The sequence below is a fragment of the Ambystoma mexicanum genome, chromosome 4q (assembly GCF_040938575.1).
Source record: "Ambystoma mexicanum isolate Mex_15411 chromosome 4q, UKY_AmexF1_1, whole genome shotgun sequence".
NCBI lineage: Eukaryota > Metazoa > Chordata > Amphibia > Caudata > Ambystomatidae > Ambystoma > Ambystoma mexicanum.
Window position 1 is genome coordinate 831745935 of NC_090928.1, and position 17853 is coordinate 831763787.

The window sequence follows — 17853 nt, forward strand, 5'->3', positions numbered from 1 at the left end:
AAACGTTCACTCCCTCTTCAGACAGTCCCATTTGCTAAATTTTTATACTTACCACTTCACTCGATCACCCTATTCTCACTCGCTCAGACCTTCTACACAGGCCACGCCTTTTCACAGATGGCACTCAATGCCTGCACACAGTGGCCTTCTCCACAGGCCCACCTTGTTATATTGTATTAATACAGAAATGGCATTCTCCCCAGGCCCACCACCTTAACAACGAAGCCCCATGTTAGTACATTAGAAAAAGTAGTTACTGGTCCTCTCAATCAACTGCTCGGGCTATACGGCTCTGCACTATTTACAAGTTATTTCGGCCCTTGCTCTCCTGTTTTTTGCACAGCCACAAAAAATTAATACTACCACCACTTTTCCACAACACCAAAAACAAACTGCTGCTATTCACAAGACACGTGCGCGTATGTACCTCAAAAATTATTCCCCTAAGGAGATAAAATGATGCAATTAGACCACGCACAACTCTTATCTAACAAGGTCTGCCACTTCCTACTTAACCCTCTGCTCCAATGCAGATGTGCCACTGTTTACCTGTTCCCTATCGGAACAGCAGACCTAGCCTCTAAGACTAATATGGTCCATTCCCGTCCACCACTAATGAGGGTGCGCCCTATGCACCATAAAAATAATCCCTCTCGCCCCTTTTGCTTTCGTGCACAGGTACACTCACGTATCATTTTAGGAGATTCTTCACTTCTCTTAATCTCGTAGTCTCCCTTTAAACGCCTGCACTTCAGTCGGAGTGAAGAGAGGGCCGGACCAGTTGGACCTTCGGGAACTCTGCCTCCATGGACCTCCTCTTGCTAGAGCTCTTCATACTGGCCAAACGACACTGTCCCACACTCCTCCAGGAGCATGGCTAGAATTCCCATGCCATGGTCGAAAGGCTGAGATATATTGCTGGGGCCTCCAAAAATGTGCCTTGGGTTGCCTCAAAAAATGAACCAAAATATTACAAAATTAGTCAATTGGATTGGATTTCATGCTCTCGACCCTTATATAAAAGCATACATTGCGTTCATTCTGTCCACAAACCTTCCCACACCGCCCTCAATTACAGCATGTGATGTCATAATCCACCCCCAATTCCCACAGCACAACGTTAATTCATTAAATCATATGAAACGACCAGCTGAACTTTAATCAACTGCCCTGGCCACCTCATCCTGGCTCTCATGCGAAGGGCCTTACCAGCACATCACTGTCAGAGCCTTGACCTGCAGACGTACTGCTACAAAAATTTTGCATATCAGGGACACTTTAACCCTTTTCCCAGGGAAAATGTACTGTGGGGCAATTTGAAACCGCTGAATTTCTTTTCGGCTCCAGTAGAAAATCGCATTTCATAAATGATTTTGAATTGTAAAATGGTCATGCAGTCATTTTATCATTGGAAGAACTTGTGAGCTCTAATCTGAGTCCTGAAAAAATAACAACCATTACCTACTTCTTTCAGTTCTTTCAGCACTGGACTGCGATCACAGACTCTGCACTAAATCACCAGCCACAGCTGCTTTTTCCGCACTCAAAGGCTAACACATTTTTGGTAAAAGCAAGCTTTTAAGGCCTATTTACCATGTTTCGTCTTACCACTAAGTTTGATTATACTTACCTGTGCCCTTATATTTAGTGATTAGTTTTATTATGGGTTCTGCTTCACAAATATCAGAAAATGCCTCCTCCCCTTTTACTGTGCTACCCTTGCAGCTGATAAGTTTGTTGCTTTATACCGCGTTGAACTCCTCTACTCACTTTTCTCAAATCTGCTCTTTCTGGAAGGTCTATATTTAAAATCTCTTATAATTTGCATACTTCTGACTCCTCCCCCCCTTTTCCCTGTCGGTGTCCCCCATGCATCAGTCTTTGGACATCTGCTCTTCACCCTCTATACATCTGCCCTAGGAAGACTCCTCTCATCATTTGGCCATTTGGCTTTTACTATGACCTTTTTGCTAATGACACACAAAAATGTTTATCCTTTCCATCCTTAACCCCAGCTAGCTCAGAACAGAGACATGTCTCACTGCAATTCACCACTGGATGGCTCTCCACTGCCTCATGTTGAACTCTTCAGAAATGGAAGTAATCTTTCTCCTAGCTTCCAATGCCATTCCTCCTTTTCACTCTCCTATCTCCTACCTGACTTGACATTCTTGCTCCCTCACGTTTGATAACGACCTACGACTGAAACACATTGCAAATTCATCACTGTCTTTGCTGCATTTATTAATCTCCTCAACATTAGAAAAATGTATCCTTTTCTTACTGCCCATTCTACAAAAACTCTAATCTCCAATTTTGTGCTTAGCAGCCTGGACTACTACTTAAGCCTACACTTTGGCCTTCCTCTGTACTCCTCCCTCCCTCTAGACAAAGGGCCTCATTACGAGTTTGGTTGTATTTCAGTGGTAAATCTGCCAAATACCTTTAAACAGAATTACAGTTACTGTCACTTCGTCTCACTTGTTTATTGTGGGATTACAAGTGGTGGTAGGTGGTGTAAGTCCCCATTTTTTGGGGTCCATCGGACTCTATTGTGATATTGCCTAATTGCTGCTGACAGTAATTCCGCTGATTATTCTGTTTTTGGTGGTAAAATGGAGGATTTACCTCCCACATTTTGCTGGAGGAAAATCTCCCTCCAAAGTTGTAGTACAGTGGTACAGTAATGTGGTGATAATGCAGTGGGAACAGAGTTACCACTGCATTACTACAATGTTTTCCACCACTGCCATTCTTGTAATGAGGCCCTTTACAGTCCTCCACTTTGCCTCCCACATTCTCTACAACCTACCAAGATCCTCCCCCACTTCTATCTACCAAAAACATGCTGGGTGGCTCTCCATGCCCAACCACTCCCTTGTTGTGTTCTTTCTCTTATCCTACATAGCTATCAATGGTCTTGCCTCACAGTACATATCTGATTTAATTTTGGTTTACCCACCATCTTGTTCTCTCTGATCCTTCGCTTCACTCAACCTCAGTATCACATACGCTCCCTGTGCCTCCTCTCGCTCCCACTCTTGCTCCCTCCTCACCAAGCTCCACTGGAACTCACTGGCCATAATTATCAAAGCCAGACCAACTCTGGATATCTTCAAAGCTTTGCTTAAACTTCACTTACCTGATAAAGAGGGATATCCTTCTGCCCTCCCCCAACCTACCCTATCTGACCCCACCACTGCCTCCAGTGACTCTTAATAGGTTAATGTTACCTTTATAAGTCACCTGTTTTCTTAGATTCATTTTGTTTGTCTGTTTTGTTTTGTACCTGATTAATGTCCCAATATTTTTAAACCGGCATAAACTGGCTCACTACTTGTTCTCATCCGTATATGCCTGCATTCTCCAACAAGAAACTTACTTGTTATGTGGCACAGTGGACTAATGCATCCACTAAAAGGGACTGTGTTTGTTCTCCTTATCATAGGTTTGAATCCTGGCAAGTACCACTCAGCCCTTTATCCTTCTGAAGTCGATACAATTAGAACCTTTAAATTGGGTAACACTATAACATCTGTTATCTGTCAATAGTACCAAGATTGTCACAATGGCTGAACCAGAGCTCTTTAAATGCACATGCTATGCTATTGTACAGGTATCCTTAGTGGGAATGCGTCTATGATCTGTAATGCTTACGCCAAAGCAATGCTATTTCTGTTTGAAATTGACATCACTGTTCTTCACACAAGTACAAACACTAAGGACTGTGACGATTTAGCAGGGACAAATGTAGTGATGAATATCATTCAAAATCTTGCATTTTTCCTCCACTTGTTCAGAGCAATAGAAAATCCTGGAATAGAGTTTGAAACAATAACGGTGCAATAATGGGGGTGCATTGTTTGTTTCGTTTTCACCATGGACAAAGATTTTGATATCCTTTTCAAGCTCAGGGTACTTTAAATGACAAACATCATATTACCTATTTGGCTTATAGTGTCAGTGGAAGCACTCTGTAAAACATGGCATCAATGCCTTTAGACTTAATTGACCATCACCCATTAGTTTGAGTTCTTGGGAAAAGTTCACTTAAATCTGAAAAATGGCAAGGCCAATACGCATTTCTGTGTTCTGCTAAATACCAGCCCACCGACATTACCACAGCTGTGTTCTTCAAAATCCCAGCAAGAAAGGTTGACAGATGCCATTCCTCTGAGCAGATATGTATGAAGTTCCCTAAAGCCTTAAAAGCTGAATTTCAATAACTTGTTGACAGATGGTGTGGGTGGAGTCTGGAGACAATATTAGTATTCCATTATAAACTATGTTTGTTTACTCTTTCTCTCCTGACAGATCATAATCCCAGCTGCCTTTACTCTGACCTATTCCAGTTAAACCATGCAAGTATGTGTTTCTGGTGTTATGATAGGTACACAGATACCGGAGAACTGCAGGGTGTGACCAGAATTCTTCTGTGATATGTCCTGCACATGACTGCTTTCTGAATAGGGGTATTCACAATTGTAATTCTGCTTACGTAATTTTGCAACGTGCCAGACAGCGTTGCAAAGTTTTCATTAAATTCTCAACTTCTCAAATTGAAAAAAGTGTAAACCTAAACAGACTTTTATTCATCTCATATGGAGCCATGTAGATAACATATATATGTTATTATATATAAGCTGCACGTGCACACACACAGGCACAAAAAGCATAATACATTACACGGCCTGTAGTTATGGTTAAGTTGCTAAACCCATAGGAAGACCACTTTTTTGGTGGTTTATAACTTCGCTCCTCCTCGAGCAATCCTCACCAAACTTTGTAAAAAAAGTATATGGCCCGCTCTGAATTTTCTCAGAAAATTTGGTGAGGTTTCGTGCGGCAGGGGTTGGGTCAGAAAGCATGCTTTTGTGTGTTTTGTGGAAATCCGACCAGTAATTTTATTGCGATACGCAACATCGGATTGCGTAGTGACTATTGCGCAGAGTGTTGAATTCTGTACTGCAGTATGACTTATTGCTTTTCTGTACTGAATAGAGAGCTGGGAGACGTACTATGTGAATGAAAGTGGGTATGGGTGCCGGAGGTTGTCTTATGTTTCTGTGAATAGCTGTATTATGGTGTGGAGGTTTGGTAGTAGTGGTGGTGGCTGTGCTACTTGTGTACAGCGTGGTACGTGAGCACATGATGGTATGCATGCCTGCATTATATTGCGGTGGGTGTGGGCAAGCCTAGACTATTGGGTGGTAGGCCATAGGTCATGCAGCCAATAGCCTAGGCCTTGCCCACAACCCCTGCAGCAATGCAGTTTACACTGCATCTGTCACAGACTCCTCACCTTTACAGAATTGTTGTGGAGCATTTTGTACACTTGATAGGGCACCAGAAGTCAGCTGACATGGAAATACTGTTGGTTGGTTGGGTTGGCAGTAACACCATCATATGTGAATGAAAGTGGGTAGGGGCGCCGGAAATTGTGTTAAGTTTGTAGAGTCTGGTAAAAGCTGAATCTTTCTATGCATAGCCATATGGCGGTGCCGAACTTGGGTAGGAGTGACAGTGGCTGTGGTATGTGTGTGGATTGTGGTACTTGATGACATGCTGCCATGCATGGCTGCATTACGTTGCAGTGGGTGTGACCAAGGTCTAGACTATCAGGTGCATGTCCAAAGTCTGTAGGCCATGCACCCGAAAGCCAAGGCTTTCACAACACCCACTGCAGCCATGCAGTTTTGACTGCATCTCTCAGAGAGTGGTCACCTTCACAGAATGGTTGTGGAACACATTTTACTCTTCATAGAGCACCAGAAGTGCGCTGACATGTATATATTGTTGGTTCCATGGGTGCGGTCACTGTTGGAACATCCTATGGATTTCGGTGTATGGCTGCAGATTGTGCAATGAAAAGTCTTGCAGTGTGCCCACTGGATGCAGTGTTAGAACGCTGTCAGTATAAAAGAGGGTAGGGTTGAAGTGAATGTGCAATGTGCTTGGACATTTTGGTTTGTGCAGCTTCCTGGGATTAGACCCAACGTTGTGAGGTTTGTGCGGTTTGGTTGCCAGTCCAGTGACATAATAGTTTGTGCATGGAAGTGGGTAGAGGTGGCAGAGGCAGTGACATGTTTGTGGAATCTGCTAACTGTGACATGTTTCCATGCATCGCTGTGTTATGGTGCTGGGGTTGGGTAGAAGTGCCGCAGGCTATATGACATTTGTGGATTGTGGTTTAGGCCACATGTTCTCATGCATGGCTCCATTATGTTGTGATGGGTGTCGGCAAGCAGTAGACTCTTCTGTGCATGGTGAAAGGCATGATGGGTGCCGCTCTGTATTATTTTGGATGCTGACATTGTGTTTTTTTCCCACACCTTTGTACAGAAGGTGCTTTGGAAGCACATATGACGTGTACTCAGAGTGTTGAACGTTAAATATGCAGTGCTGTACAGAAATGATAGTATTGACTGCAGACTTCTTGGCTGTGATTGGTGCATGTATGCGTGAATATTTCACAATATTCAATAAGGGAGTGCGGGAAGAAGAACAGTGGAGAGGAGAGAAGGACTGCCCCTGCTTTACTGGGGTGCAGGCCTCGCTGTAGCTGAGAAAGCACACGCACCACATCCTGACATTTGCAGCATGTTGGGCATGCCAATGGAACTGTGGGTATTATGGAATCATGGGTCGAAGGTGTGATTCACAGGAAGGGGTGGTACTACTTTCTCCCAATACTCTCTGTGTAATGAGGCTGGTGGACATTGAGAGATGCACAGTGCTAATAATGGGTGATACATGTGTGCAAGATCTGTAAGGTATGCCGTGCAAAGAGGCGTTGCTGCTAATTTCCGGTTGGAAGTAGTGGACGGTGTGTGGGCCAGTCTCCATGCGTGCAGTTTTGGTGGGATGGTTCACTCCTGCAGATATGTGGCCTCCATCATTACTGGTGAACTAGTTGTGGTGCATTATGGAGGTCTACATTGGGGTTACAAGTCATATGGACATTTGCCCCGTCACCTGAAGAAGTTAATGACTGCAGTGATGTGGATATTTTCCACTGCCAAGGTCGTTTTCACACCCATTCCCCCAAAAGGAATATGGGACCATGCCGGTGTAATTTGCCCCATCCACAGCTCGGAAGGTGTCTTATGACCTGAAGTATGTCTGCATTTGTGTGCCCTGATGGGATGTTGTCCACCCACTATGAAAGCATGAATTTCCAAAACATATACTGCTTTCATGCAAATTGCATTTCTTTGACTGCCATTGGCACTACCATTGTGTTGTACACTGTGCAAGATGTGTTGCCCTTAATTCGGTAAAAAAAAATGAAGAAGGAGAAGCAAACAGAAAGGCATACAAAGAGAAAAAACAAAAAAGGTGGTTTGCAAGCACGTAAAAAACAAAACCAAAACATGTAAAAAGCACAAAAACAAAGAAAAAATAAAACTTTTTCAGAGGGAGAGGGACCACTAATCATCCAATCGCGTACCATGTTTCCCAACCCCCCCCCCCTCCTAGCATGAAAACTCTGCAGATTACGCTGTACTTTCAGGATTACACGTGCCACATCCTGCCATTTTCAGGATGGGAGCCATGGAAATGTGATTGTGGAGCGAAAGACACTCTTCAATGAGGTTTGTGGTTGTGGTGTGTATGCAAAAAGTGTTGTCGAAGATCTCTTTATACAAAGAAGTGCAGAAGACTATGGTGGAAGTGGGCAAGGTAATGGCCAGGCATCCTGGGTGTATACCTGAAATGTATGTGCTTGTTTGAAGTTTGTAACATGAATGCACTGCTGTTTGAGAGCTATAATTTTTGAAAAGTGTGCAGTAAGTGGGGTACTGAGGACAAAAAAAAAACTTTGCATTGTACAAGGTAAGTGGCTGGCATCCTACTGGTATGAATGCATCCTATGTATGATATGCTATGATGTGCATTTGTAAGCTATGGCATGTGTAATGCGCCAATTCACACGTTTAGCAAAGCATAACAAGATAAGGGTTGGGGGAACAGAGTGGAGACAGAGACAACAAACCTACTAGACCAGGTGTGATGTACATTGCCCAAGTGCATGGCTGGGGTGAGGGGAAGGTGCAGTACATCGGTAGAAGAAGATATGACAATAAGTACAAATACGGGCTGATTGTGCCCAAGTGCAAGGATAAGTGCACACATCAGGTGGTGCAGGACCTGTTAGGGATACAGAAAACAGTCCCCAAGTGCGTTGTTTTCTAGAAAGGCAGTGCAGGGGTTCACCTGGTGGGGGGAGGTGACATGGGTCCAACATCACAGAGTCACCAGGTAAGCAGTGCAGAATCAGTTTACACCAGGCAGTAAGCCAGGGAGAGGAGGAGAAGAAGCAGACAGAAAGAGATAGGCTTTGAGGTGCTTCCGGAACCGGCAATGGTTCTCCTCAAGTTTCAGGGAGGCAGGGATGTTGTTGCAGAGGGAGGCCCCAGCCGAAAAAAAAAATCTACCACCAACTGGTTGCTTGCAGAAGCGATTGGCCCTGAGGGAGTTGGAGGTGGATGAGGGAAAAGCACGAGCACAGAGATATATAGTAAGTGAGAATTGAATTTATTGAGGTCCCAGGGCCTAGGAGGCCTTGTGCATAATGCAGAGGGTTTTCACCTTATTCCTCGCAGCCACAAGACATTTCAGAGGTGATACCATCCCAAGTCGTGCAGCTCTCGTCTGGATGCGTTGCAGAGGGCGGAGAGTAGAAGCGGGCAAATTTAAAAAGAGCCTGTTGCAATAGTGCAGGCTAGCCAGAAGCACAGCTGTAAAGACAGTGACCTTTTGGAAATTTGTTTTAGGTTGGTAAAATAAATGCAGTGCTGCTTTTGGTGGCGTAACTTCACGATTTATGTAGTAGATGGGTTAGTGGGAGATACCGTGCACAGAGGCACTTATAACACAGTGTTCAACATACTGCAGAAAAAGTTTTCATACCTCCAGTTTATGGTGCTGGGGCGCATGTGGATGCACGAATCTTTTACTGAACTTTCTACTGCATGTACTTTTGAGTGGCAGGACACTTTCAGACGGAATTTGTGATGGTACCTATGAAGTGTTGTGCAGAACTGACAGTGTTAGATGCTAACGTCTTGGATGGCATTGGTGGAATCGTGTGTGCCTATTTACCCGTACCCAATGAGGTAGTGGTGGACAAAAGGCAATCTTTGATGTCATGGGTGTTAGTCCTTAAAGTGCAAGGTGGTGGCACGGGTTATGGTTGCTTAGCTTACCATAACTGGTGAGTTTCTGGGGTTCTGCTGTTTATCCTGTAACCATAACATTCCAGTAACAACATTTTAGTTGTAAAATGTAATTATTTCACTCTCTCTCGATTCCCATGGGATGCCCCCGATACACCCCCAATAATTGCAATGAACTACACATACAGCTGAAATTAACTACCCATGCCTGCAGTATTCCCCCGATAATCGGAAAATGTAATAAATCAAAAACTCTTTTCAGTCCTCTCAGGCACTAACCAATGTCCCCCACCTCTTTGCATGGTCACCCCAACACCCTCAGCTGTTTTTTTCCCTCTCTGACACTCTCCCATTACCCCGTTCACTCTTTTGTTCATGTGACACATTTTCTTTTCCAAGTGCATCTTCTGTTGTAGCTGTAGGAATCTCCAGAGATTCCCCCAGTATTCCCATGAGAATGCGAAAATGTTTGGACTCTAACTAGCTCTTTCCCCCTCCGCACCTCTAGCCTTATTATTATTATTATTATTATTATTATTATTATTATTATTATTATTATTATTATTATTATTGTATTTATTGAGAACAGACCTAGCTTTGACAAGCAAGTCAGCACTTTACAGAGGCATACAAAAATACAGATACATAACGCAGCGCTTTACAGAGGTATTCAACAGTACAGATGCATAACAGAACGCTTTTAAGAGGTAACAAAAGAACAGCTATACAGTGGGCAGGTGGGATAAAGAGGGGCACAGCTGTACCAGGTGGCGCGGAGGAGAGGGGCGGGTGGTGTCTAGCGAGTCAGGTGGCATGAGTGGCGATGTGAGGCCCAGCTGTTGAGGCCTAGCCTAATGCAATTACATTGTTTTTCCTCCTCCAAATAGCTTTTAGAACACTTTTCATTTTGCATTACCCTGAAATTACCCGGGTAATCACTGACATCAAACAAAAAAAAAATGACAATTTGTCGTTTGTGAAAAGCCTCCATGATGCAAAGCGCCATGGAAAATATAGCTATATTTTTAATTTTAATACAGTTGGGTATTGCCTTCATCGTCAGCTATTTAAGAAACTCCTTAATGGAATAACCCCAAACTTAGCCTGGAAATTAAGTCAATGCTTCCTGACCAAATTGTTTCTTATTTGGTCCAAATCTGCCCAGCAGTTTTAGCATTTTGGCTTTACCAAATTTTGACTTTTTCTCTATGGGAAAATGAATGTTATTAAAAGGAGTTTGTTTAGCTTTCTTAATAGCTTTTTTCATTTTTTATCAAATCTTTCCCAAAATGTCCAATCTGGAGGGACCTTTGGCAAAAATTGTTTGGAAAATAACAGCTGTATCTGTCCTTCAAGTCAAAAGTTACTAAAAATTGAATTTCTGGATTTCCTATGACTCAAGGCTATCACCTTAACTATAGGGTGGCTATCGATGCCCCCTAGCCTGGGGTATAAAGCACCTGACCCTTCGCATAATCCACCTGTTTGCTTTCTGTCCTTTCAGACATTGAATTCTGGAGAGGCTGGTTGGGCTGGTCTCTTTTTATGCCAAGGTTCGGATCTCTCTCTTCTAGACGTTGTGGGTCTAAGAATGCTACTCCTTATTAACCCCTCAGTCTCCACTGAGATTGGGCTTCAGATGGGGGGATAGCCCAAAGCCTGATGAATATGGGCATCTCTGCAGTTTCTGCTGGCCTGAGTTCCAGGTGCGCCGAGGCTTCTGGGTGGCAGCGGATAGCTCTCCCCGGCCTTACAAAGGGCAAGCCATAGGTATTGAGCTACAGAACCCAACAGCACAGGTTCGACTGGGGCCTGTGCTTTGGCCATGTCTTAAGAACACTGCATTGTCATGTGTGGATTGCAGACACCCCTTCAAGGAGCCTTGACGTCATAGTGAGTTGGGGAGAATAGAACTCATGTATGTTTCCACTAATATATGTAATGTGGCCTGGCGATTTGCCATGTTCAGGTTATGCTGAGTTTCCTAGTCCCTTTGTATGGGTACAAGTCTGGGTGCTGCCCCCTGTTGTGGCAGTGGCAGATAGGCACACACCATGAGGTAGGAGTGAGTGTGAATCCTCCCACAGCACAGTGGACAGGCTGGCTGTACTGTTGGCAAAACCGTATCTTCTTCCCCCACTGATCGTTTTGGTCCTACTTAAAAGAAAAAGTCTAGCATGTAAACTGGCTTGATGTTCTTTCCCCGCCCCACCCTCACTCCCCTGTTGTACTACTTGTTCTTCTTTTCAGCCACTCCCAGCTTCAGATGTCCAGGAAGCTCTGTCTTACTACATCCCATTTGGAGAGCTATATATAGGATGTATTGATGCCTATTTTTAATCACATAACCACTAAAAACAATTCTGCTACCACTTATCTGAAAGACCTCGTACATTGTGCATAGTCTCGTTTGTTAAGGGTCAACATTTCTTGTGGCATCACTCATGAGTGACAGTGTCTTATGTCATATATTGAAGTTCAGAGCTCAAATTATTTCCTACAATTATGCACTGTAAAACTTGCTTTGAATTATGTACACATGCGTACTTTATAATGGACAATGATTGCAAACGAAAGGGAGGCATCATTCAATTATTGAGCTAATGTTCACATACATGGACCTCATTACAATTGTGGCAGTCCGGAAATAAGGGTGCGAGTCACACCATACCGGCACCCTTTCAGGACCGCCACACTCCAACTCTGCCTTCCTGGGCTTTTGCAACCAGCATGTCTGAACTGCCGGGCATAGCAGCCTCAGTAGCCAAAGTTTTCACTGACGCACCGGGCGCGTTAGCAATGGTGCTGTTGCTTCCATGTCCCCATTCCCATGGAGTGCTCTAAGACTCCATGGGAATGGGGACTTACACTTTCCGCCGCCTGATATCCCGGCTGCCGGAACTTGTAATGTCCTTGTGGGACTTTGATCTCAGGTGGCGGAAACGGTGGCTGAAGGATATTTTATTCTGCTAAGTACAAACAAGGTATCCCTTAATCAGCTGGTGAGGGAAATTGAGGATTAAAAGCTAGGCATCGTTCTTCTACAGCTCAATTTTCGCTCCAGTCAATTTTCCTCATCTTTCAAAGTGGAGAAGTACAAAGCATTTTTTTCATGCCTACCGTATTTTCCTCCTCCATATTGAAAGAGCATCACATTTTAAAATTAGATTAGATTTTCAAACAAGCGTTAAAGGTGTCAATTCATATGGAATCTGCTTCGAACGAACATCTGTTAAGACCACCAGAGGAACCCTTTAGTACATCCCATCTGCAAAGCGTAATTTGCAGGCTGTCTTTACTTTTTTGTAAGTCAGAGAGTAGAGCTGAAGAGCAAAGGTGAATTACACTTCACTTTTCCCCTGCGCCTTGCAAATGCTTAAAATTGCATACAGGGGATCCAACAACATTCCCGTTCAAATGTTGGTGGCCCCATGCATGCAGTTTGCATTTTGTTTTACATTTCTCACACAAAGTTTAGAGTTATTGGGTGTATGTTTTGTAACTATGATTACCATTACTTTCCTTGATTGCCAAATGTTTAATAAGGAACTATGAATTGAAATGTCATAAAACGAACACTTTAAAATGGTACTTTTGAACGATTTGCGAGTTCGAGAATTAAAGGCTGTTTAAACACAAATTCACGTGAAAATAAAAAGAAGTAGGAACCATATTATCAGGCCGATTCATGTAATTCCTCTCAAAAGTGTTGCACGCGGCTGGCGCACAGCGTGTCCGTGCGAATGTCTGCGCCAGCCGCGTGCGATAAAATCAATTTCCGCGCACAGCGTATTCATGGATTCCCACCTCCAAAAGCAGACGTGGCGCAGAGTGGCGCAGCGACCCTGCAGCAGCGCCAGTTACGCCCCCAAGAACGCCCTCGCGCAAGGAAAAGCCATCAAGATCGCAAAACCATCGCAAAGGGCTGCGCCAACCCTGTACCAGTTTACCGGACTGGCAAACAGCAAACGCAAAGCGGGGAATGCGTATTACGGGTGTCGGGAACACGCATGCGCGAGAAGTTTCACACGCGATCTGGCCTGGGGGAGCGTGTGCGTGTATTTCAGGGGTGCGCGAGAAGTATTACACGCGAATGGCCTGGGTGCGTGTATTTCAGGGGTGCGCGAGAAGTTCCACACGCGATTGGCCTGGGCACGTGCATTTCAGTGGTGCGCGAGAAGTTCCACACGCGATCAGGCCTGGGGGAGCGTGTGCGTTTATTTCAGGGGTGCGCGAGAAGTTCCACACACGATTGGCCTGGGCACGTGTATTTCAGAGGTGCGCGAGAAGTTCCATACGCGATCGGGCCTGGGGGAGCGTGTGCGTGTATTTCAGGGGTGCGCAAGAAGTTCCACACGCGATTGGCCTGGGCGCGTGTATTTCAGAGGTGCGCAAGAAGTTCCACACGCGATTGGCCTGGGCGCGTGTATTTCAGGGGCTCGCGGGTGGTTTCACACGCAATCGGGCCTGGGGGAGCGTGTGCATGTATTTGAGAGGTGCGCGAGAAGTTCCACACGCGATCGGGCCTGGGGGAGCGTGTGCGTATATTTCACGGGTGTGCGAGAAGTTCCACACGCGATTGGCCTGGGCTCGTGTATTTCAGAGGTGCGCGGGTGGTTTCACACGCGATCGGGCCTGGGGGAGCGTGTGCGTGTATTTCAGAGGTGCGCAAGAAGTTCCACACGCGATTGGCCTGGGCGCGTGTATTTCAGAGGTGCGCGAGAAGTTCCACACGCGATCGGGCCTGGGGGAGTGTGTGCGTGTATTTCAGGGGAGCGCGAGAAGTTCCACACGCGATTGGCCTGGGCGCGTGTATTTCAGAGGTGCGCGGGTGGTTTCACACGCGATCGGGCCTGGGGGAGCGTGTGCGTGTATTTCAGAGGTGCACGAGAATTTTCACACGCGATTTCAGCAGGGTACGTGTATTTCAGGGGTGCGCGAGAATTTTCACATGCGATTTCAGCAGGGTACGTGTATTTCAGGGGTGCGCGAGAATTTTCACACGCGATTTCAGCAGGGTATGTGTATTTCAGAGGTGCCGGGGAGTCCTACATGTGATTTGGCAGTGTGGGTCCTCCCAGGTGTCTCCTGTACACCCTCCACGGCCCCTGCAGTCAGTCCACACCACAGGGGACTACCCTGCATCCCTGGTCATGTCCCGCAGGCAGCCCACCCAACATGGGCATGACCCCCAGCAAAGGCACATGTCTCCTTGCACTACTGATCACCAACTCATGTCCCCTTGCACCCCCACCCCCAGCATTGCGGGGCACCTGCCAGCAGGCCCCCACTCATGTCCCACTCATGTCCCCCTGCACCCCCACCCCCCAGCATTGCAGGGCACCTGCCAGCAGGCCCCCACTCATGTCCCACTCATGTCCCCCTGCACCGCCACCCCCCAGCATTGCGGGGCACCTGCCAGCAGGCCCCCACTCATGTCCCACTCATGTCCCCCTGCACACCCACCCCCCAGCATTGCGGGGAACCTGCCAGCAGGCCCCCACACATGTCCCCCAGCCAACATGTCATCACAATATAGATCCCTGGCCCTTATGGTCAGCCTCCAAATGCAAAACACACACTCGAGTACTGCATCCACCCACTTAGAAATGGCAATGACATGATAGAACCCCAATAGCAAGTTTGGAAATGAACACATGGCCCTCACATACACCCAATGGGTGTCAGTGAATCTCAAAACCCATATTAGGATATGCATGATACCAATGAGATGATACTACACATTGAAGTTTGATTAAAAAAATGTATTAAAAACAGCATAAATGGAATAAAAAATAAACAAATGACAATGGGAATCAAAAACCAAAAGCAGCATGTCCGTAAAATACTGAAAAAAGACAAATCATAATCCAAAGGAAAGGTGTCCAAAGTCACAGTTCAAGAAAGTAAATCCAAGGTAAAAACAAAACCGAAAACCATTGCTCCATGGGTAAATCAAAAAAAAAAAAAAATCCAACAGTCAACTATATACAGATAAACAAACCAGGGTCCATGATCCCAACTGAAGAAATGAAACCTACATAAAAATACTACCTAATAAAATAAAACTATATACAAAAATGTGGCCCATTGTCCAAAAGGTCCAAAATAAATAAAAAAGCAAAGGAAACCTAACACTAACTACATAACTATTTACAAGGGCAGCGGGCTAGTCCGACGGCTCACTGGTTGTTGTCATGGGCCAGGGCATCATCGAACTCCTGTTCAATGGCTTGGAGGCGGGCATGTTCCCTGGCCCGAGGTCCCGCAGGGATAATGCAGTGTCCAGCTCCAACTCCCTGCGAAGACCCTCGAGGCACTCAGCCCGCCTCAGCGCCCTCCGCATGGAGTTCTCCGCCCTGACCATTGTGAGCCATTCCTCCTCTGCCCGCTGCCGCTCCGCACCTATCTGCTGGCACAACCGCTCCCACACGGAAGCCACTCCCATTCCAGGGTTCTCCTGCCCTCCGGCCGATGCCTGCACCCCTGATGTTGATGGCCCCGAGCCATGATGCCTCCCACGTTGAGCCTGCTGCTGCCTCCGACGCAACTGCCTGTGCCAGCACGACGGCATCCAGGCTGATGGAAACCACCAACGCCGTTGTGCACGTGCCCTGCCTGATGATGCCGTCACATCCTCCATCTGCTGGGGTCCAGTTGCTGGTGTGTCCACCCCTGCTGGACCTCCGACTCCCGACTGTGGCAGGGATGGGATCCCCACCGAGGTGGCTGCATTGGTCGGGGCAGGTCCACAGGGGGCCCTGGTGGCATCTGGGCCGGAAGACGGCATGGAGTACGACTGGCGCATAGCCTCCACAGAGGAGGAGAGGGTCGCCAGAGTGCCCGACACATGTACGAGACCCCCGACCATGACCGCTCCCAACTGGGCCACGTTGGCACGGTGCTCTTCGTGATGACGTGCATGCTCCCCCGGGAAGCACGCACCTCATCACGAATGACAGCCGTGCGCAACGCGACACCAATCAGGACCTTCTCCATACGGCCAGGGGTCCCCTCGTCCGCAGGTGGAGGGGAGTCAGATGACATGGACATCCCCCCTACCTACGGACGGGCCTGGGATGGGGCATCCCTGCTGGTGCATGGTGGTGCAGTCACAGTGTCAGGGACAGTGACATGCACAGGCACCTGCACGGCGACCTGTGCTGCCTCCTGCCCCTGCGCCTGGACTGCACCACTTGCACCAGCAGGGATGCCCCCACCAGGCCCCATGTGCGGCTCAGTAGCGGCCTCCTCCTCCTCTGTGGAAACCACCAATCTGGATGGCTCCACACCGTCTTCCGCCGTTGCAAGCCCCTGTGGGGGCTCACCCGCCCCTTCCGCTGCAGCCGTGGGGACATCCCCGCCGCTTAGCTCCACATCACTGTCTCCGCCCTCTTCTTCACTTTGCGCTGTGTAGAGGGAGACATAGAACACAAGCATCAGGGTACTGTACAATGGTCCCCTAGACAGGAAGCAATAGCAGATGAGTGGCACTGTCAAAGATCACTTCCATCATGTCCCTCCACAACACATGGGTCAGTGCAGGCAAAACACATGCAGTAACAGGCATGGTGCATGCTATGGACATAAGCAAACATGTCCAAGGGACTCTTGAAGCATACAATGTTGTTTTTGGACTCACATGCATCATGGGCCATGCCTATCACATGCACACACTTCAACGTACTTTCATCCATCTGGACTCATACACCCCAGACACAGTGGATGCAAGGATAACTAGGCTGCATCAGTGAATCTGAACATTGTCACAGACATGTGTCATGCATCCATGGCATGCACAAGTCACAGACACGCAGGTCAGAAACACAGACATGGACACCATACATGTACATGGCATCAGCACCCATCCCTCACCCACACCCATGTCCAGGAACAGAGACTGGCATGCTCTCATGTGTCCATTCCGCATAGGGCTCCCCATGTTACGTTTCAACACATACACCAACCGTGTGCTTCACACATTACTGGTCTCACATGCATGACCATGATGTCCCTGCACACACACACGCGTACATGGCCTATGTCACACATACATGCAAGTATCAGACAACCAGCCGGCTGCAACATGCCCTGTCTCACACAGCAATGCTTGGCCACTCACCGCTCGACTCCAGACGGGTCTGCCTCTCAAGGATCTGGGCATGGAGCGCTGGGCGTACGCGTTCCAGGACCCTCAGCTGGATGGTACTCATGCTGCCCCGGCCCCCCTCCACGAGGCGCCGGGCCTTTATGAGGGTCCTGGACCTGAAGTCCTCCCAGCGCTTCTTGACTTGCTTGATGTTGCGGGTTGCCACCCCCTCCGCGCTGATGGCAACCACAAAGTCGTCCCAGATCCTGTCCCGTCCTTCCTTGTCGGCGCATGGTGATCCGAAGAGGGCATCATAATGCCCCAGGACAAGCTCCACTAGGACACCAACTTCCTTCTGACTGAAGCTGGTGGCCCTCTGCCCCTCTGGCTGTGGGTCGCCAGTGGCCTCGGATGGTGTTTGCCCCGACATGGCGACCCCCGAGGCAGGCGTGGGTGGACAACTGGGTCCTAGGGCTGGGCTGTGGATCGATGGTATCCCAGTCGGGAGTGTTCTGTTCCAGCAGGGGTGGACACAGCAACTGGACCCCTGCAGATGGCTGATGTGCAGCCACCAAATGGCAGGGC

The 17853-nt window shown here is 47.3% G+C and overlaps 1 protein-coding gene across 1 annotated transcript in view; it reads left to right on the forward strand.

Moving 5' to 3' along the window:
• The window catches only part of FSHR (follicle stimulating hormone receptor), a 2702145-nt gene that overhangs the window by 2631717 nt on the left and 52575 nt on the right, over positions 1-17853 (forward strand). The gene's annotated exons all lie outside the window — the stretch shown is intronic.